This window comes from Rutidosis leptorrhynchoides, chromosome 6 (genome assembly GCF_046630445.1).
Source record: "Rutidosis leptorrhynchoides isolate AG116_Rl617_1_P2 chromosome 6, CSIRO_AGI_Rlap_v1, whole genome shotgun sequence".
Lineage (NCBI taxonomy): Eukaryota > Viridiplantae > Streptophyta > Magnoliopsida > Asterales > Asteraceae > Rutidosis > Rutidosis leptorrhynchoides.
This window is the reverse complement of record NC_092338.1, coordinates 129,067,823-129,092,466: the sequence shown is the minus strand read 5'-3', so window position 1 is coordinate 129,092,466 and position 24,644 is coordinate 129,067,823.

Here is a 24,644-nt window from a genome sequence, read left to right as displayed (position 1 = left end):
CGTTACATGTAAATGTTGTTTTGAAACCTTTAGGTTAACGATCTTGTTGAATGTTGTTAACTCATTGTTTATTATAACAAATGAGATGTTAAATTGTTATATTATCATGATATTATGATATATAATATATCTTAGTATGATGTATATACAGTTAAATGTCGTTACAACGATAATCGTTACATATATGTCTCTTTTCGAAATCATTAAGTTAGTAGTCTTATTTTTACATATGTATTTCATTATTCATATACTTAATGATATGTTTACTTATCATAATATCATGTTAACTATATATATATCCATATATATGTCATCATATAGTTTTTACAAGTTTTAACGTTCGTGAATCACCGGTCAACTTGGGTGGTCAATTGTCTATATGAAACCTATTTCAATTAATCAAGTCTTAACAAGTTTGATTGCTTAACATGTTGGAAACACTTAGTCATGTAAATAACAATTTCATTTAATATATATATAAACATGGAAAAGTTCGGGTCACTACACAAATCGCCACACTCAAACACCATCAAGTAACCACCACCTCTTTCTATTTCTCTCCCCAAATTCAACAACCCGTTTCCACTTTTGATTTTTATGTTTCAGTCGATCATGATACCTGCAAATCACAGCTAATGGGTTACTGTAAACAGCTTAGGATCATCACCCAGTTAGTCACCATACAACACCAAAACCACCCAAGCCACCTTTGCCATCTCTTTTCTGTCTCTCTCTCTCCCCTAATTTTGCAATCGAAAATCTATGAATTATTGCTACTGCGTACTGCTACTTTTATGCTAATCCTGCTACTATACTTCTGTCCAATTTATAATTTAGAGCACGATTAATAATTGCTTTTATGAGTAACAAGAAGAATGGAGGGGAGGCCACAATGGAGACACCTTCTTAGATTCTAATTCTCACTCACACCATCAAATTTATTGTAACACATACAACTATCAACAACATAACCATGATCTGCTTCTGCTCGTCAGGTTATTACTATATGAATTAGTTTCTGTTCGAAACCAAGCCAAGGTAACCACCTCGTTCCTTTACTTGTTCTCGTCAAGTCCATGTTGCAGCCACCACTTTCTTCATAATCATCTAAGCTAACAGCCTGCTATTCCCTCATATTTCTGTTTAATCGAAGACTCATACTACTGTTTTAATGGTTCAAACCTTCCTCCTGTTGCTGTTTAAACTACTGCTACCATGTTGTTTAGGTTCAAAAAGTAATACCGGTCGCTATGTCCTTTTCCTTCTGTTTTCAAACAAAAACAATGATGATGATTTAATTAAATGATTCGGATAATAGATAATAGACCTAAGACCCTACCTACTATTCCTACTTTATTCGCTAGACAAATACTGGAGATTAAAGCAATTTTGGACGGGATTAAGGTGTGGTCATATATAGCTGCTGTGATTTATTACTCCTGTTACGTTCCATTAAAATAATCGAACAACCCTACTAGATCAACCTTTATTTTGTTGGGCTTCTTGTTCTGTAATGGACTGAAACATATCTATATTTTCTGTTGGGCCGAGATCCAACTTACATTTTTGGGCTGAAATCCATTTTCTGTTTTTTTCTGTTGAAACCGCCAAGAACGAAGCCTGCAAACTGCGGCCACTATTTCCTTTTGTTTCTGCGTGAACGGCAGTCTTCATGGCACCTGCTACTCACTACAAATGTTTATGTTTCTTTAACCGAGTGATGATGACCGAAGTTAATCATAATAATGATTATGATTTTTTGTGATAGATGATATTTATGATGAACGACCTGATGATGTTTAGACGATGATACGTGATACATGATAATGATGATGTATGATGTTAGTTAACAGGGATGATGAATAATTCGTTAAGTTACTGATATGGATATAGTGTTACCAGTCAAATTTTTTTTGGTTTTTGAAAGAGAAAAGGGAACAATTATAAACGGTTTATATAGGTTTTTAGGCTGTGAATATATTAGAAAAATAGAATCAGACGAATGGTTAGGGTGATGTGTTGATGAGCGAGAGGTCGTGGGTTCGAGCCCGGGCAATGGCGTATTTTTTTAGGAGCTTGTTTTTCTTCAAAGGTTGTATTCTAAATCTATTATTATTATTATTATTATTATTATTATTATTATTATTATTATTATTATTATTATTATTATTATTATTATTATTATTATTATTATTATTATTATTATTATTATTATTATTATCATTATCATTATTAGTAGAGTTAGAATTATAGTTGTGAATATTATATAAGTATTAGTATTAAAACTATCATTATTATTAAAATTATCAAAAGTATCATTATTATTATTATTATTATTATTATTATTATTATTATTATTATTATTATTATTATTATTATTATTATTATTATTATTATTATTATTATTATTATTATTATTATTATTATTATTACAACTAGTATTATTATTATTATTTTTATTATCACCACAACTATATTATTATCATTATTATTATTATTATTATTATTATTATTATTATTATTATTATTATTATTATTATTATTATTATTACTATTAATAACATTAATATATTTATTAACAAGTATTATTATTAAGTATTATTAGTATTAAGAAATTTTAACAAAATTAGTGTTTTTATTGTAAAAATAATACAACCTTTTATTTTTATTATTATTACTATCATTATTAAAATTTTTTATATATTTTATTATTATTATCATTTTTATTATCAATATTAACATTATTATTAATATTATCATTATTATTATTATTATTATTATTATAAGTATCATTATTATTAATATTATTCCTCTTATTAATATTATAACAAAAAATATTCATTATATAAAAATATATACATATAACATAACTATATTAATATTTTTATAATAAATATTAATAAATGTAATTAATTAAGGTTATTAATGAAATACATAATTAAAATAACAATTAAATTACTAATAATACATAAACTTGTCTGAATACGATTATATATTTTAATATATATATAAATGATATAGGTTCGTGAATTCGAGGTCAACCCTACACATGTTCAAAGCCGTCATATGTATTTTTACTACAAAATACAGTATTGTGAGTTTTATTTGCTCCCTTTTTAAATGCTTTTGCAATATATATTTTTGGGACTGAGAATACATGCGCTGCTTTTATAAATGTTTTACAAAATAGACACAAGTACTTAAAACTACATTCTATGGTTGAATTATTATACCGAATATCACCCCTTCAAGTCTGGTAACCTAAGAATTAGGAAAATGGCCCCTAATTGACGCGAACCCTAAAGATAGATCTATGGGCCTAACAAACCCCATTCTGGTATTTGGAATGCTTTAGTACTTTGATTTAAATAGTGATTGCGATTGCCAATATTTATGGCATGCTTGCGAGTATGCGGGGGATATTCTATATGCATTATGTTAATGTCGGTTACCAGGTGTTCATCATACGAATGGATTTTTATACACTTGCGAGTGTAATGATATTTATGAAAATGAAATCTTGTGGTCTATTAAAATTATGAAAATGATTGATTATGATAAACCTATGAACTCACCAACCTTTTGGTTGACACTTTAAAGCATGTTTATTCTCAGGTATTAAAGAAATCTTCCGCTGTGCATTAGCTCATTTTAAGGATATTATTTGGAGTCATTCATGGCATATTTCGAAAGACGTTGTATTCGAGTCATTGAGTTCATCAAGATTATTATTAAGTCAATTATAGTTGGATATATTATGAAATGGTATGCATGCCGTCAACTTTCGATGAAATGAAAGTTTGTCTATTAAAAACGAATGCAATGTTTGTAAAATGTATCATATAGAGGTCAAATACCTCGCGATGTAACCAAATGTAATTACTTCATCCAGATGGATTAGGATGGGGTATGACATGTAACATCCCGCATTTTTCCGTTAACCCGTCTTTTTATTTTGATAATATCATTCGTATCTAGATTCGTATCCTCTATTAGCCAACATTCTTAATATTGGATTATAACATCTCCCGTTTACTCTCGTGTATTTCAAATAATTCGTTTGGTTAATTCACACACCCGCATCCGAATTCGAGGGACTAGTTTTGCCACTTGACCAAAAAGGTGTCTAGTGGTTGACTAGTCAACCACCTCACCACCTCCACTCATTCATTCACCATCTCTTTATCTTTTCTTACTTCCCTTTTTCTCCCAACTCACACAAACAAGGATTCATCATCTAATTCGGATATAGGAAGCTCACAACAAATCCGACTACATATTCATGATCCTCTCTTCATCCTCTACGTTTTGATACTAACTTCATCTCTTTTGGGTAACTTTCTAAAAACTCTAGATTTCATGTTCTTGATGTTCTTGACCTATAAAAGTGTTAATTAGTGTCTATGGCTCAAGTCTAACAAGAATATGTGTTTGGTTTGTTCGATTTTGTTGTTTTGAGTAAATGATGATGTAGCGTGAGGGTACGAAATAGTATTATTTTTAATACAAAATACTACAAAATATGACACAAGTTTTATTAATTTACGGATGGGATATACCTAAACCTTGCTACAACACTATAGGCAGTGTACCTAATCGTAGAGTAGTGTAGTTTTTAGTAAGTCCGGTTCGTTCCACAGGGAGCTGGTGAAGTTAACGCTATATTATTAAGTTTATTTGTAAAAATATATATATAAATAAGTAGTAGTATTATTATAAAATGGGGGTTTTACCGTTTAATGACCGGTTTGTCGATTTTAAGCGTAAAAATAAATGACAAAAATTAAAGTGCGTAAAATAAATTGCGATAAATAAAATGACAGAAAATAAAATTGCGAGTAATAAAATGACAGTAAATAAAGATACGATGAGAAATATAATAAAAGAATTATGCTTATTTAAACTTCCGTAATCATGATGTTTGACGTGTTGATTTTAATTTATTACCATGGGTTAATTGTCCTTTGTCCTGGTTTATTTGATACGTCTATCTGGTTTTTGTCCATAATAGTCCATCGGTCATAAATATAAAGTGCGAGTATCCTCGTCAAATTACCCTTATACCCGAAGTCAAATATTCCAACTGATTAAAGATTTAAACTGTGACGCAGTTATCACTTCTGTCAACAATTACACCAGTTATCACTGTATGTAATCCACCCCTGTTTTAATTAGTTTATGAATATTAATTCATCCACTTGATCAGAATGAATAATCAATTACCCAACCCAATTGATTAATTAAATGATTATAACAGATTCCATATGAACATCACTAAATAGGACAACCATAATCATTATTAATTATTAGGTTAATTAATTTGAAGATAGGTTCGACAGACTCCAATGAGTTGTCACTCAATTAGACAATACCCCCCATCTATTAATAGCCCATAGTTCAATTTCCACAAGTGTCGTTCTTTTGTTCAAACCCCAATTATGGTACAAAGCCCAATTACCCAATTTTAGTAATTAGCCCAACATCATGATTACTTCATTTTAAATAAGCATAATAACGACTTAGCTACGAGACATTAATGTAAAAAGGTTGAACATAACTTACAATGATTAAAAATAGCGTAGCGTTACACGGACAGAATTTCGACTTACATACTCAAAAGATCTCTATCATAAATCTTATTATTATCATAATTTAAATTTAAAATTAAGATTATTGTTATATCTTATTACATTAACATTATGATAGAGATATAGAATATAGATATTGATATTTGATATAGAAAAATAAGAAAAAGATAGAAAGAAAGAAAAAGATCGTAAAAAATCCCTCCCTAATTCATCGAACATATCGTTCGTTTTATAGGCAAATTAGAATTCAAATTTTCATTTACGACCCCTGAACTATGCTCAATTAACAACTTTTTATTATTTAATATTATTCTTATTATGAATTATTTAAATATTATATTTTATTCTTGTGCATAGTTGACTTGTAATTTTTACACCGTTGCGTCGAGCGTTGAGAGTTGGTTCATGTCCTGGTTTCGGATTTTCGAACGTCCTTTCGTACAATTTTATATCTTGTACTTTGCGTTTTGTAACTTGTACTCTTGTCATTTTTAGACGTTCTTCATTAATAAATTGAACCTTTTGAATTGTATCTTGTACATTTGAGCTTTTTGGACGTTTTGGTCTTTCAAATCTTCGTTTTTGTCTTTAAATCTTCATTTTCGAGCGATTTGCGTCTTTCGTCTTCGCACTTATTTATTTAACTATTACAACTAAAAATAAGGAAATTACATTTAAAAACATTACATATTGGAACGATATTGCTACTAAATATATGTTCATTTGGAACACTATCAAATATCCCCACACTTGAGCGTTGCTTGTCCTCAAGCAATACAGAACTTGAAATAAAAACATACATGAATCACTTTTTTATTCATCACATTTTGTACATCAGTGATTTTGATATAGCGGTATAAACAATGACAGTAATGATGGTTAAAGGTGGGTGTGTCATCCACAGTTGCCTCGGGTTTAGGTCAACGACACTTGCAATCAAATAGCCGATTTACTTTCGGTTTCCAAAGCAAAGTGCACATTTGAAAGGCGGTTTACAGTCCCACATGACTATAAAAATTTAGATCCTTTAGGAAATAGGATCTTTATGAAAACATTTGATCTTTTGAAAATTCAATCTAGCTTTTACCCTAGATAAGTTTTCTGATTTGATCCACCATTGGTGTTGCAAAATATATTTGTGGATCAATATTTTGGCTAAAAACATTTAGGTTCGTGTAATCCACTGCTATCCCGGTATCAGAAAGCACACATCCAGTTTACATGTTCCGTATATTACCTTTCGGCAAACTACCGTCCGGTTGTAAAGGAAAGCGATGAACAAGAAACTGTTAAGGCAATGTCTAATGACATGCATTTGTTCATGGTCTAAAAACGTGTCGGATGCTAGAACTATCCTTGGTAGGAGCAATAGTAAAGATCATCCTATGATTTTTCGATCTGGCACAAGGTCCTGTCTCTGACCATGCTATGCAACCACCGTTCTTACGGTTGACACCCGATTTGGTTCAGGTGACCTAATGAATTCCAGGTGAATTTCTTAGGATTTTACGTTCAATGGTAATGAACGCATTGAAAATGGGTTTTCAGAAAACAAATCGGTTTGTATTTTTGATCAAAATATTTTCTCGTTCAAGCTCGAGTTTAGATATCATTGAATTCCATGAGTTTGAATTCTCAATCTTTAAGGTCAATCTCTAGGATTGAGTAATATCAGTCTTAAAAGCTGATTTTTAATCTTTAAGGAGATTATCCTTTCTGGAGATCTGATTCATTAGTCTTATCAAGCTAATTTGCACGGTACCCTCCCCATTTTACAAGACAGACCCTCTCATGGTTAGGATAAGTCTGACCACTTGGCGACCCTGTTTGATGCTGAGGTCCGTGGATTTCCTGCTGATTTTAGTGATGACTTTTCTAGATTTTTCGTCAACCTACAGCTGGTCTGGACGACAACTTCATGACCTAAATCAAGAAGCGCGTGTCTTTTTCGGAAGACTTTACTTCCTTTTAATGATGGAATTGATTCATCGTGTAGATCCATCTTTCTTTCAAATGTATTACAGTAAACCGGGTAAAACTGATTAGTATCGTCCAAAGCAAAAGTACCTGCAATAATCTTGTACAAAAATATGTGATATTTGTTTTAAATTGAATAACTTGGTACATTCTTCCCACACTTAGTTTCTTTCTTTGCCTTTTTATTTTCTTTTATTTCATTTTAAATGAATTTAAGCGTTTTAGGGTGTTTCTCAATTTATGTCCTTTCCGAGGTAACGATAATTTCGGTATTATCACCTAGTTTTCACCGTTCATAAATATGTATAAACATGATTTTAAATTCATTTAGTTGAAAATTTTTCAAATTTTTACAAAATTTGGCAAATAAACTAAGTGCAAACCCGAGAGAATTTATAACCCTTCCCCACACTTGAGATCATGCAATGCCCTCATTTGCATGAAATCAGACTATAATTATAAATTCATGAGGGTGATTAGTGTAGAAAAGTGATTAAAAATACCCAGTTTGTAAGCATATTATTTTACATCACATTTGATATTTTGCTTCTTATCGTCAAAATCAGTAGCTATTGCTGAACTTAATGTTAGTCTTTGAAAGTGCGTTGTTCTACCCTGTTTTGTACATAATATAAAATACAAACATATATATACATATTTTTGAAGTTGGGTATATTACCCCACGTTCAAAAATTTATAAAGTCTAATATCTTTTTGACATACTTTAGATCAATAAAATAAAAAATAATGATAACAAAATTTGCCGTCCCACCCTCGGGTAAAGCAATTTCGGCTTAATGACCTAGTCTTCAACTCACAACGAATTTTAGAAATCATTTTTTCAACTTAATGAATTAAAGTAAATTTTGTTTTTAAATATCACACAAAACTTAAAAGCATATTAATTTCATATAAAACCTAAAAAAAACAAAAATTCAGAATGGGGGGAGAAAACTAGTTCTTTAGTGTCTGCTAGCGGAAAAGACCAATCGGATTCCATTCTCGGAACTACACGAGAACAGAACAACTAACTCTAGATAACATTTTCTTAGAACATTTGAATCTCCCCACACTTAGGTAGCTGTGGTGTCGAAATTGTGATTAACTTCATCGTCAATTTCTTTTGGTCCATAATCAACTTGCATATCCGTGACTTTTTCTTTAAGCCATTGGTCGGATTCCTGTGTAATATCCACAATTTCAACTAGTTTCTCCTTTTCTTTAGGTGATAGATTGGATACTAACCGGTTACATAACTTAAAGTTCTCCTTGGTTCTAGCATCGCGAATCCGTTTAATAAGTTTCTTCATTGAACTATTAATAACGGGATCATTTAATTTCGTATCAACAACGGGGTTCTTTGTTATCATGTCATCATTAGGTGTTACTTCATTTTCCCCACACTTAGGCGTTTCATTATTGCTAAGTATTACCGTTGGAGTTGGTAAAACCACATGGTTCTTACCAATTGTTTTTACTGGTTCAACGGTTTTGGCTGGTGGAGATTTAGACTTTCGAATCATAAAGGTGATAGATTTGTTACCACTCTTAAGTGTCATTCTTCCATTTCCTACATCAAATAACGCCTTGGTGGACGCTAAGAATGGCCGACCTAAAATTAGAGGAATGTTTGGGTCCTCTTCTATGTCAATGACAATAAATTCGACTAGAAAGGTTAAATTGCCTACTTGAACGGGTAGTTTGTCAGCAATTCCAACTGGGTGCTTAATGGTTTGATCAAAGAGTCGAACACTCATATCCGTTGGACTTAACTCACCTACACCTAATCTCTTATATAAGGAAAGAGGCATAACACTCACACTCGCACCTAAATCTGCTAGTGCATCATACATGACACAATCACTAAGTAGACAAGGAACAATAAATTCACCCGGATCACCTACCCTAGGTGGAGGTTTTGGTGGAACTGTCTTCACCGGGTTTATATTTACGGCTTTTGTTTCTTGCACTTTCTTATTCTTTTTCTTCTTCTTCTTTCCAGAGGTATCACAATCTTTATTACCTATCACTTGCTCATACTCAACTCCTTTTCTTGGAAACGGGATGGGTGGTTTGTATGGTGCCACCACTGGCTTTACATACTCGGGTGGTGGTGGTGTAACTTCTTCATTGTTACTCTCATCTAAAACCTTCCCATCTTCTGATATTGGTTTTTCAGAATTTGTTGACACCATATTAACATTCTCATTCCGAGGATTTACTTCAGTATTACTCGGTAGCTTTCCTTGTTCCCTCTCACTCATCATGCTAGCAAGAGTACCTACGTGTTTTTCTAGATTCAAAATGGAAGCTTGTTGAGTTCTAAATGACTGATCAAACCTCTCATTCGTTTGGGTTTGAGATGTAATAAATTGTGTTTGAGATTCAATCAGCTTTGCCATCATTTCTTCTAGATTTGGCTTTTTCTCTTCGGGTTGTTGTGGTGGTTTATACAAGCTAGGTCTTTGTTGATTGAAAGTGTTGTTTTGAGTTGGTTGGTTATTCGGACCTTGTTGGTTATACCAGTTATTTTCGGGTCCTTTTGGATTGTAAAGAATGTTTTGATTTCGATTTAAGTTTAGCCTTGGCGGTTGATAATTATTTTGATAATTATTTCCCGGCCTTTGGTTCATATAGGAAACATTCTCTCGTTGTTCCATCGTTGGTTCAATGTGACAATCTTTCAATAAGTGTGGTCCACCGCATTGCTCACAACTGATTCGTATTGCGTGAATATCTTTATTCATCTTTTCCATTCGTCTTTCGAAAGCATCTATTTTTGCGGAAACGGAATCAAAGTCAGGGCTAGAATCGGCTCTAGCCGCTTTAGATGATCGAAAGATATCTTTTTCTTGGTGCCACTCATGCGAGTGGGAGGCTGTGTTATCAATAATTTTGTAAGCTTCAGTTGCGGTTTTCTTCATAATAGATCCACCAGCGGTTATGTCGATGTCTTTTCGTGTGGCGATGTCTACGCCTTTATAGAAGATTTGTACTATTTGAAAAGTATCTAATCCGTGTTGAGGACATCCTCTCAACATCCTTCCGAATCTTGTCCACGCCTCATATAATGTTTCATTTGGATTTTGCGCGAACGTAACAATTTCTCCTTGAAGTCTTACGGCTTTAGATGCAGGAAAGAATTGTTTAAGAAATTTATCAATTAAAACATCCCATGTATCAATCGCCCCTTCAGGTAACGATTCTAACCAATCTTTGGCTTCTCCCTTTAAAGTCCAGGGAAACAACATGAGATAGATCTGCTCATCTTCTACTTCTCGGATTTTGAATAGTGTACAAATTCTTTTAAACGTACGAAGGTGTTCGTTAGGATCTTCATTCGGTGCACCACTGAATTGGCATTGATTAGTCACCATGTGTAGAATTTGTCCTTTGATTTCATAATCTGGAGCATTAACTTCTGGTTTAATAATGGCATGACCTTGGCCCGTGCGTGTAGCTCTCATTCGATCTTCCATACTTAGAGGTTCTAGATTTTCCATGATTGGAAGTGTTGTATCTGAATCACTAGAGGTTTCTGATTTAATGGTTTCTTCCTCAACAATCTCTGTTTGAATGATTGGTGGTTCCGGAGGAATAATTAATGGATCAGGGTCTCGGAATTGTCCCTGAGTATTCTCCGGATTCTCAATTGTGATATTGGTTTCAAAAACTGGATTATCGGAAATTTGAGTTGAAGTACTCGGTCGACTTGATGACGAGTCTAAAGAAAAATCAACGGCAGCTATATTTGTTAAACGATGTCTTGATCGAGTTACAGGTGGTGAACGTACAAAAGGTGGTGAACGTCTTGCTCGGTGCATTCACTGAATATCCTATTAGTTTTAAAAAGGAAAGAAAAATTATAATAAGTTATCCAACCAATAGACTTTTCTGATTTTGCCCACGTTTCGAATAGCCAAAAGATGCAGCAGAGGGGCAGGATTCGTTTGGTCTCAATATAATTGAGGACTGTTTGGCTCCAATAACCCGGTCCACGTACAAATCCAACTATTACTACGAACCAGAAAATTTTGATGTCTATCAATTTAACCACTTAAAATAAATTTTCGTAATTTTAAGAAATTTAGAGAAGAAGTAGAAAAAAAATTCTAAGTCCTAAAAACTAGAATGGCGAGAAATAAGAAAGAAATAGATTGCGCGTCGAAAAATGTCGAAAAATAAAAGGTCGAAAAATAGGCGTCGAAAAATAAAAATAAGAAAGTAGTGCGAAATACGGCGTCGTAAAATTCTAAAGCACCTAAAACTTAGTCTAAGGAATAAGCACTTAAGGGATTTTACGGCAAAGCCTAAAAATTCTAGAAGTAAAAATAACTATGGCAAAACTAAACTTAATACTAAAAGTTGCGACTATAGTCTAAAAATCTAAAGGTAATAAAACTAAAAAAACATTTTTTTTTTTATAGACAAAATTTTAAAAATATATATATATTTTTTTTTTTAATAAATTTTTTTTTTTTTTTTTTTTTTACGTTTTTTTTTTTTTTTTTTTACGTTTTTTTTTTTTTTTTTTACGTTTTTTTTTTACGTTTTTTTTTTTTTTTTTTTTTTTTTTTTTTTCGTTTTTTTTTTTTAAAAATTTTTTAAAAAAAAAACGATTTTTTTTTACAAATTTTTTTTTTTTTAAAACGATTTTTTTTTTCTTTTAAAAAAAACGATTTTTTTTTTTTCTTTTAAAAAAAACGATTTTTTTTTTTTTTTTTTTTTTTTTACACAAATTTTTTTTTTTTTTTTTTTTAAAAAACGATTTTTTTTTTTACAAATTAATAATTTTTTTATAATTATAATTTTTTCTTAAAACTTTTTTTTTTTTTTTTTAATTCATTTACTATTCATGAATAGTAAATGAAAATAAATTAATTAATTTACTATTCACATGAAAGCGACATGATAGCAATTATTAATTATAAGTTACATAATATACCCCTGAAGTATTTAATAAATACGACTTTTTTTTTTAAATTTTACGTAAACTTTTATTCTTAAATATTTTTATATTATTATATTCTATTTCAATATTATTATATTATTATATTCTATTTCAATATTATTATATTATTATATTTTATTTCAATATTATTATAATTAAAAATATAGCGTTTTAGCGCTCCCCGGCAGCGGCGCCAAAAACTTGATGATGTAGCGTGAGGGTACGAAATAGTATTATTTTTAATACAAAATACTACAAAATATGACACAAGTTTTATTAATTTACGGATGGGATATACCTAAACCTTGCTACAACACTATAGGCAGTGTACCTAATCGTAGAGTAGTGTAGTTTTTAGTAAGTCCGGTTCGTTCCACAGGGAGCTGGTGAAGTTAACGCTATATTATTAAGTTTATTTGTAAAAATATATATATAAATAAGTAGTAGTATTATTATAAAATGGGGGTTTTACCGTTTAATGACCGGTTTGTCGATTTTAAGCGTAAAAATAAATGACAAAAATTAAAGTGCGTAAAATAAATTGCGATAAATAAAATGACAGAAAATAAAATTGCGAGTAATAAAATGACAGTAAATAAAGATACGATGAGAAATATAATAAAAGAATTATGCTTATTTAAACTTCCGTAATCATGATGTTTGACGTGTTGATTTTAATTTATTACCATGGGTTAATTGTCCTTTGTCCTGGTTTATTTGATACGTCTATCTGGTTTTTGTCCATAATAGTCCATCGGTCATAAATATAAAGTGCGAGTATCCTCGTCAAATTACCCTTATACCCGAAGTCAAATATTCCAACTGATTAAAGATTTAAACTGTGACGCAGTTATCACTTCTGTCAACAATTACACCAGTTATCACTGTATGTAATCCACCCCTGTTTTAATTAGTTTATGAATATTAATTCATCCACTTGATCAGAATGAATAATCAATTACCCAACCCAATTGATTAATTAAATGATTATAACAGATTCCATATGAACATCACTAAATAGGACAACCATAATCATTATTAATTATTAGGTTAATTAATTTGAAGATAGGTTCGACAGACTCCAATGAGTTGTCACTCAATTAGACAATACCCCCCATCTATTAATAGCCCATAGTTCAATTTCCACAAGTGTCGTTCTTTTGTTCAAACCCCAATTATGGTACAAAGCCCAATTACCCAATTTTAGTAATTAGCCCAACATCATGATTACTTCATTTTAAATAAGCATAATAACGACTTAGCTACGAGACATTAATGTAAAAAGGTTGAACATAACTTACAATGATTAAAAATAGCGTAGCGTTACACGGACAGAATTTCGACTTACATACTCAAAAGATCTCTATCATAAATCTTATTATTATCATAATTTAAATTTAAAATTAAGATTATTGTTATATCTTATTACATTAACATTATGATAGAGATATAGAATATAGATATTGATATTTGATATAGAAAAATAAGAAAAAGATAGAAAGAAAGAAAAAGATCGTAAAAAATCCCTCCCTAATTCATCGAACATATCGTTCGTTTTATAGGCAAATTAGAATTCAAATTTTCATTTACGACCCCTGAACTATGCTCAATTAACAACTTTTTATTATTTAATATTATTCTTATTATGAATTATTTAAATATTATATTTTATTCTTGTGCATAGTTGACTTGTAATTTTTACACCGTTGCGTCGAGCGTTGAGAGTTGGTTCATGTCCTGGTTTCGGATTTTCGAACGTCCTTTCGTACAATTTTATATCTTGTACTTTGCGTTTTGTAACTTGTACTCTTGTCATTTTTAGACGTTCTTCATCAATAAATTGAACCTTTTGAATTGTATCTTGTACATTTGAGCTTTTTGGACGTTTTGGTCTTTCAAATCTTCGTTTTTGTCTTTAAATCTTCATTTTCGAGCGATTTGCGTCTTTCGTCTTCGCACTTATTTATTTAACTATTACAACTAAAAATAAGGAAATTACATTTAAAAACATTACATATTGGAACGATATTGCTACTAAATATATGTTCATTTGGAACACTATCAGTAAACTAGCATGAACTTGAAATGGGTGTGCTTAATCTTGAGTTTTGGATGATTAAATATTGTTAGATGTTAAAAGTACATGTATTAAATGTGTTAATAGCATCACTAGCTTCAATTTGGTATGTAGGTTGACATGGAAAAGCTTCATAAACAAAATTGTTAAATTTATGATTTTGAGTTAGGGTTTGATAGAAGTAAAATGAACTTTTGATGCGTTGAATTCCATGAAATGATGTTAGTAAGTGTTTAATTGTATTGTATGTTTAATTACCTTCGAAACGGCGTATCGTATGTGTAAATTGGTTTCCCGAATCATGAAATGCATTTTTAGAACTTGAAACTTTAAAGATGAACTTTTAACGATAATTTGACTAGGTTTTTGTGTTGTAAATGATGATTTTGATTGAGGAAATGTGTTTAGTTGTGTTTATTGTTAAATTACATTTCCAACGATGTATGGTATACGTTTTACGTGTTTACGGTTCGTTAGTTATGATAAATTGAAGTTTGGTTCGAGACTTGTCAATTTTCAGCTTTTCCCACTGAAGTCAGACATGGATGCAGCGCATCACTCCTGGATGTGGTGCATCTGCAGCCTGATGCGGCGCATCACTTACGGATGCAGCGCATCTGAGGCAGACTGCCCAAAGTGGTCATTTTTCGTTTAATTCCAACTATGCTACGCACCTCCAATTGACATGTAACTTATTCTAACATTCTCATATATGATTATGAAACTTAGAAAAATTGTTCGAGATGCGACCCGAAAGTGTTGACTTTTTTGTTGACTTTGACTTTGACCAAGTTTGACTTTTAGTCAAACTTAACCAAATGTTTAGGCAATCGTTCTAACATGCTTTTATACTTGTATCTTGCATGAAACTTGACAATTTGATTCACATGCTATATAATCGAGTCGTAACGAGCCATATGACTAATTGAACAACTTTGACCAACCGTGTTTACCGTTATTGATACAACCTATTTGTTTAGGTCAAGACTAGCATCCGTTCTTACACACGTTTACTTGTGAAGTACTTTTATACTCTTGCACTCAAGGTGAGATCATATTCCCACTTTTACTCTTTTAAACTTATATTTGGGATGAGAAAACATAAACGTTTCGTTTTACAAAGTGAACACAAGTACGAAAACAAACATTCTACGTACGAGTTAGAACAAAAATCCTCAATTCGATTATCATTAGTTACACTTACCGGGTGTAAGCGAGAACTTATGTTGTATGGCTATATGGGTTTGACAAACCCTCATTCGGACGGTTCGCTACCGTTATTAGGATGAAATATATTTTCGAGAAACAGTGTAGGTTCTAACACTATGTGTATGGGGTTCGTGAAAAGTTAAGCCTTGATAATTGGGTGCTCGTGATAACAATTTTTAGAATGGTTTACTATTATTTCAACGTTATAAATCTTGTGGTTCATTTTACTTACTCACTTACTTACTTAAACCTATGATTTCGTTGGTGAGATTTCTATGTTTTTCTCAGGTCCTTGAACGATATGTGATACATGCTTTCGCTCACTATTTTTGATACTTACTTGGATGTCGAGTATACATGCATACATTGAGCGTCTTTTGACTTACTTTTAAACAGTGTCGCATAGGTTTCATTAGTACGTTAAATGTTGTAATGTAACCAGTCGTTGAACTACTTTTGTAAACTTGAAACATCTTTACATTTGAAATGAATGCGACATATTTTTGGTCAAACGTTGTTCTAAAGACTTATGACCACGTAACGGGACCTAAGTAGACGGCGCCGTCAATGATGATTTTGTCGGGCCGCTACAGATGGTATCAGAGCGTTGGTTGTAGGGATTTAGAGTTCATTGGTGTCAACCCTGAGTCATAGGGTACATTAGTGAGTCTAGACTACAACCGGCATATAGACTTGAAGTAGGAATTACTTGACTACTTGTGCATTTATACTCGAACCCTTCTATGCATATCTAACTCTTATCCCATCTTAATCCCACGTTGTTTAATTTGATTGACATGCCACCTTGACTTTATGAAATGATGTCGAATGCACATATGAATTAGGGTAATATAATTGCAGGGATTATATTACGGTGACTCATATGGACGTTCCGACATTATGACATAAAGAATTTAAGGTGAGTCAAGGAAAATTTTCTCTCTATCCTTATTCCATATCACAATTAGTATTATTGAGAATACTAATCAACGATACTCTTGCGTTTTCAAGGAACAATGGCTCACCGAGGTCAACACAACACTCCTCCTGAAACTCTCGAACAAGCTCTTCAACGAATGATAGCTACCGCCGTGGATGCGGCCATGGCTGGTCACTCCTCCAACAACAATAACAACAACACCAACCATGGAGCCAATAATTCAAATGAGGGGTGCTCCTACAAGAACTTCATGGGGTGCAAACCTCCCACTTTCGATGGAACCGGAGGACCGGTTGCTCTCACCCAATGGTTTGAACAAACGGAAGCCATTTTTAGCATAAGCGATTGTTGGGACCAAGATAAGGTCAAGTTTTCTACCCTCAATTTCGCCGGTATTGCTCTCTCATGGTGGAACATGTATGTATAATCGGTGGGTACCGATGAAGCCCACACAATCTCTTGAATCGAATTAAGAGAAAGAATGATCACCGAATACTTCCCGTGCGAAGAGACTCGAAGGCTCGAACAGGGACTAAGAAATTTAAAAACGGTCCGGAATGACCTCGAAGCTTATAATCAACGGTTTGCCAAACTAGCCTTAATGTGTCCAAACCTCATGACTCCCGAATCCCTAAGAGTTGAACTTTACATGGATGGCCTCCCGAAGAGCATTCAACACGAGGTAATATCATCCAAACCCGCTAACCTACAAGAGGCTTTAACGATGGCCCGCCAATTTATAGAAATGGTGAATGAATTTGAAGCGCCGGCACCAACGGCCGAGGATCAAACGGGTAACAACAAAAGAAAATGGGAAGACTCTCAATCAAACAACTACAACAACAACAACTTCGCCAAGAAGCCTCTCACCATCGACCCTAAGAAAGGGTATGCCGGAAACCTACCCTATTGTAACAAGTGCTGCAAACATCATTTGGGTGAATGTGGCAACCCATTTTGCATCAAGTGTCATAGAAGTGGTCATGTGGCCAACGATTGTAAGAGTACCGCTACCGTCGCTCAAAAGGTGCCCAATGCACACAGAACGGGTGTTTGTTTTGAGTGTGGCCAACCGGGTCATTTTAAGAATGCGTGCCCAAAGAAGAAAGCTAACACCAATGCACGCGATTGAACTTTCAACATCAATGCCAAAGATGCCCGAGATGACAATGAACTAGTCACGGGTACGTTTCTTCTCAACAACTCTTACATTTCATGTTTAATAGATTCGGGTGCCGATAAATGTTTTATAACCAAGGCTTTGACTCGTACTCTTTGCACTCCACCATTTCCCCTAGATACAAATTAGGCCATTTAAGTGATCAACGAAAAACTATTGCGTGTCGATAGATTTTATCGGAGGATATACATTGAACTTTTTGGGTAAAAAGTTTGAAATGGACTTGATACTTATAGAACTAGGAAGCTCAAAACCTATTCGTTAATAAGAAAATGTTTCCCTACAAATGTGTATAGATTAGCGTGAACTAAATAATTTCCAGTTAAGAATCGATACCCTCTTCCCCGTATCAATGACCTCTTGATCTATTCCAAGGATCCCGTGTGTATTCCGAAATCGACCTCCATTCCGGTTATTGTCAATTGAGGGTTAAGGGAGAAGATGTCTCCAAAACCGCTTTCCGAACTCGCTACGATAGTTATGAATTTCTTTTTGTGTAGTTCAGTTTAACTGAGGCTCCGTCCGTATTCGTGGATCTTATGAATCACGTATACAAACTTATCTAGACAAATCCGTTATCGTATTCATAGACGATGTCTTAACCTATTCAGAAAGCGAAAAAGAAAATGAACAACATCTCCGTCCTACACCTGAACTCTTGAGAAAAGAGCAACCCTATGCCAAATTCTCTAAGTGTGAATTTTGGTTAAACGAAGTCCTATTTCCAAACCATGTTGTTAGTGGGCAAGGTATTAAAGTAGATCTCGCAAAGATCAAAGCCACACGTAATCGAGAAACCCTTACGATTCCAACTTGTATGCGTAAAATCTCAGATCTCGCCGGTTATTACCGAAGATTCATTTCTGACTTTTCCCGTATTGCTCGTCCCTTAACCTCGTTAACTCACTAAGGTAAAGTTAAACCTCTCTGTGTTCGAACCTTGAACGTGATTATTCACACCAACCTTACTAGCCAAAGTTCGTGTAGCGCAAATGGAACTTAAATATGGAAATATTTCTACGTGAACGCCTGAAAGGCATCCCTTCTCGACTCGAAATCAAGGAAACAGAAATTCGTTATTTTGCATGAAGAATTTGAATACTTAATTATGGACCCCATCAATCTTCTCATCACCACATACCACGTTACATAACTCTATTATTTCACTGTTACCGTCTGATATTACTGGAACCCAAGATAACATACAACCCAAGGATACCTCTTTCTTCTTTGACTCATCGTCCTTATACTTCTGATATACGGCCAACTACTACTCAACTTCGAGCTATACAACTACGTGTACTATCCCGTTCCCATCAAGTCTTAACATTTGGCCACAAGATGCGCGATGTGGCTACATCATGATGGAAAACTCATCCTATCCTAAAATTCTCATTTCGTTCCTCTTTTTCGCTCGTACTTCCGTATAAGGAAACCTTTTTATCTAAATTCTCAATGGAGAGAGAGAGACTCTTCACATATTACTAGTATTCGCCACGAGGGTGAATAGCCCTGACGAACGTTTTCAGTAGCCGATAAGAAACTTGTCCCAACAAACGTTTTCGAGCCCTAACTAACTTGTTCAAACATATCTTAAAGAATTCTATCCCAACACGATGTACCCTTACCGCTTATTCCGACCGAGATGCTCGTTTCACTTCTAGATTTTGGGGTGCCTTACAAGAAACTGTGGAAACACGTTTAAACGTGAGTACCGCGTATCATTCACAAACTGACGGACCAAGCCAACGTATGACTCAAACTTTGGAAGACATATTACGAACTTGCATTGTTGCCTTTAGCCGCTTCCTTTTTACAATGATAGTTATCATTCGAGTGTTAACGCCGCACCTATTCGAAACCTTATATGGCCGCAAATGTCGTTCTCCTATTCGTTGGTGATAATGCTAAAAACGAACATATATTTCATAGCATTATTCCTCAAGAAAGACAAGCTTTTAGTTGCAATTGTTCTATTTACAAGTGATATTCGTTTAAATAATAAAAGGTGAAGACAAAAGACAGATTCGACGATTTGAAGACGCAAACGACCAAAAAGCTCAAAAGAACAAAAGACAATCAAAAAGGTTCCAATTATTGATAAGAAACGTCTCGAAATCACAAGAGTACAAGATTCAAAACGCAAAGTACAAGATATTAAATTATACGCGAGGACGTTCGAAAATCCGGAACCGGGACTAGAGTCAACTCTTAACGCTCGACGCAACGGACTAAAAATTACAAGTTAACTATGTATATAAATATAATATAATATATAATTAATTATATTAATTATATATATATTATATATATATATTATTAAAACCGTCGGCAGCCAGAAACTCCAAGGGTCAGAAATGAAAATACCTCTCCGCGACTCGCGGAGTTTGAAGGGCTTTTTGCCGCGAGTCGCGGAGCCCCAAAAATCATTCCTGGCTATAAATCAACCCGAATTCTGATCAAAATCATCATCATTTTTTTCTTCTCTTCATACGAAGTAATATATATTTATATTTATAATTTATATTTTAATTTTAATTATAATTCTAATAATAAAGGTATGTTAGCGAATGTTGTAAGGGTGTAAGTCGAAATTCTGTCCGTGTAACGCTACGCTATTTTTAATCATTGTAAGTTATGTTCAACCTTTTTATATTAATGTCTCGTAGCTAAGTTATTATTATGCTTGTTTAAAACGAAGTAATCATGATGTTGGGCTAATTACTAAAATTGGGTAATTGGGCTTTGTACCATAATTGGGGTTTGGACAAAAGAACGACACTTGTGGAAACTAGGCTATGGGCTATTAATGGGCTTTATATTTGTTTAACTAAATGAAAGTTTGTTAATGTTAATATAAAGATTTACAATTGGGCGTCCCTATAAATTACCATATACACTCGATCGGACACGATGGGCGGGGTATTTATATGTACGAATAATCGTTCATTTAACCGGACACGGGAATGGATTAATAGCCACTAGAATAATTAAAACAGGGGTGAAATTACATTCAAGGGTAATTGGTGTAATTGTTAACAAAGTAGTAAAACCTTGGTTTACACACAGTCGATAACCTGGTGTATTCATTAAACAAAGTATTAAAACCTTGTTACAATTCGAATCCCCAATTAGTTGGAATATTTATCTTCGGGTATAATAATAATTTGACAAGGACACTTGCAATTTATATTTATGACTGATGAACTGTTATGGACAAAAACCAGACGGACATATTGAATAATCCAGGACAAAGGACAATTAACCCATGGGCATAAAACTAAAATCAACACGTCAAACATCATGATTACGGAAGTTTAAATAAGCATAATTCTTTTATTTCATATTTAATTTCCTTTATTTTATATTTAATTGCACTTCTAATTATCGCACTTTTATTTATTGTTATTTTATTTAATCGCACTTTTAATTATCGTACTTTTAATTATCGCAATTTAATTTTATCGCATTTTTATTATTCGCAATTTCATTATCGTCATTTACTTTACGCTTTAATTTAAAGTCTTGTATTTATTTTATATTTTACATTAGGTTTTAACTGCGACTAAAGTTTTAAAATCGACAAACCGGTCATTAAACGGTAAAAACCCCCCCTTTATAATAATAATATTACTTATATATATATTTGTAATTTTAATAAAAGTAAACTAATATAGCGTTGAGCTTTGCTTAAAGATCTCCCTGTGGAACGAACCGGACTTACTAAAAACTACACTACTGTACGATTAGGTACACTGCCTATAAGTGTTGTAGCAAGGTTTAAGTATATCCATTCTATAAATAAATAAATATCTTGTGTAAAATTGTATCGTATTTAATAGTATTTTCTGCTAAAAATTATAAACTATTTTATATACACCTCGTTCGACATCAAGTATTTTTGGCGCCGCTGCCGGGGACAACATCTTAAAAGCCGGAAGCGCAACGCTAATAAAACAAAAAAAAAAGATTTTTATTTACTTTTATTAAAAGTCGTTTTTGTAAAAATTACGTTTTAATCATTCAAAAATATAAAAAGAAAAACAAAAATATAAGTATTTTTAGGATTTTGTTAAATATTTAAGTTTTATAAGTTTCTTTATCTTTATTTTAATTTATAAAAATATAAATTTTATTAAAAATCGTTTATTTAAATTAAAAACAGAAAACAGAAAATAATAAAAAAAAAAAATAAAGAAAAACGCGTAAAAACAAAACCTGTCAACTGATTTCTGGATCCCCGCGACTCGCGGGGTTTTCCTCTTTATTCACCGCAACTCGCGGAGAGCCTCTGACACACGGACAAAACCCTAATCACGGGTTATTTTTAATTATTATTATTATTAAAACCTAAATTATTATTATTATTATTATTAGTTTTAATTTACTTTTACTTTTTATTTATATAATTTAGTTTTAATTAGTTTTATAAAATTGTAAAATTAGTAGTTTTATTAAATAAATAATATAAAAATAATATTTTTATAAAAATTGTACTTTTTACAACTTTTTGTATATTTTTATATTTTGTACCTTTTTAATCGTTGTAGCGTAATATTTGTATTTTTTTTAGCTCATAATTAATTTTAAACTTAGTTTTAGCTATAGTTATTTTTACTCCTAGATTTTTAGGCTTTGCCGTAGAATTCCTTAAGTGCCTTTTCTTTAGACTAAGATTTAGGTGCTTTAGAATTTTGCGACGCCTTTTTAAGTTTTAGTTTCTTTTTAAGTTATTTCCATTTGGGATTTAGTTTTTCTTGTAAGCTTTAATATTTTTTTAGAACTTTTACTATGTATCAATTATCATTCCAATTAATAATTTCAATTTGCGATTATAATTTTAAGTTAGTTGTAGTAATAAGGTTAAATTAGTTAAGTATTTTTAAGTTTTGATAAGTTTCTTTTATTTCCGTCACCTTTTATTTTTCAACCATTTTTCTTTTTCGACATTTTTCGACGCGCAATCTTTTTCTCTCTTATTTCTCGCTATTCTAGTTTTTAGGACTTAGAATTTTTTCTACTTCTTATCTAAATTTCTTAAAATTACGAAAATTTATTTTAAGTGGTTAAATTGATAGACATCAAAATTTTCTGGTTCGTAGTAATAGTTGGATTTGTACGTGGACCGGGTTATTGGAGCCAAACAGTCCTCAATTATATTGAGACCAAACGAATCCTGCCCCTCTGCTGCATCTTTTGGCTATTCGAAACGTGGGCAAAATCAGAAAAGTCTATTGATTGGATAACTTATTATAATTTTTCTTTCCTTTTTAAAAAACTAATAGGATATTCTGTGAATGCACCGAGCAAGACGTTCACCACCTTTTGTACGTTCACCACCTATAACTCGATCAAGACATCGTTTAACAAATATAACCGCCGTTGATTTTTCTTTAGAATCGTCATCCAGTCGACCAAGTACTTCAGTTCAAATTTCCGATAATCCAGTTTTTGAAACCAACCTCACAATTGAGAATCCAGAAAATATTCAGGAACGGTTCATAGATCCTGAACCATTAAACTTTCCTCCGGAACCACCAATCATTCAAACAGAGATTGTTGAGGAACGAACTATTAAATCAGAATCAATCAGTGATACCGAGTCAACAAATTCAATTATGGAGAATCTGGAACCTTTAAGTATGGAAGACCGAATGAGAGCTAAACGCACTGGCCAAGGTCACGCAATTACTCATCCAGACATTAATGCGCCAGATTATGAAATCAAAGGACAAATTCTACACATGGTAACTAATCAATGCCAATTTAGTGGTGCGCCGAAGGAAGATCCAAATGAACATCTACGTACCTTTAATAGGATCTGCACACTATTTAAAATTCGAGAAGTGGAGGATGAACAGATATATCTCATGTTATTTCCCTGGACTTTAAAGGGAGAAGCCAAAGATTGGTTGGAATCGTTACCTGAAGGGGCGATCGATACATGGGACGTTTTAATTGATAAATTTCTTAAACAATTCTTTCCCGCATCTAAAGCCGTAAGACTTCAAGCAGAAATTGTTACGTTCACACAGAAACCAAATGAAACTCTATATGAGGCGTGGACAAGATATGGAAAGTTATTACGAGGATGTCCGCAACATGGTTTAGACACCTGTCAAATAGTACAAATATTTTACCGAGGATGCGACATCACTACAAGGAAAGATATAGATATAGCAGCTGGTGGTTCTATTATGAAGAAAACCGAAACTGATGCTTACAAAATTATTGATAACACTGCTTCCCACTCACATGAGTGGCACCAAGAAAAAGATATCATTAGATCATCTAAAGCAGCTAGAGCCGATTCTAGCCATGACTTAGATTCCATTTCCGCAAAGATAGATGCTTTCGAGAGACGAATGGAAAAGATGACTAAGGATATTCACTCTATACGAATTAGTTGTGAGCAGTGTGGAGGACCACATTTGACAAAAGATTGTCTCAGTATTGAATTAACAATGGAACAAAGAGAGAATATTTCATACATAAACCAAAGGCCTGGAAATAATTATCAGAATAATTATCAACCGCCAAGACCGATTTACAATCAAAACCAGAATTATAACCGAAATATTCCATACAACAACCAACAAGGTCCTAGCAATCAACAAGTATCCAATAATACTTACAATCAGCAAAGACCGAATTTTCAAAACAAACCACCACAACAAACCGATGATAAAAAGCCAAATTTAGAAGATATGATGACGAAGCTA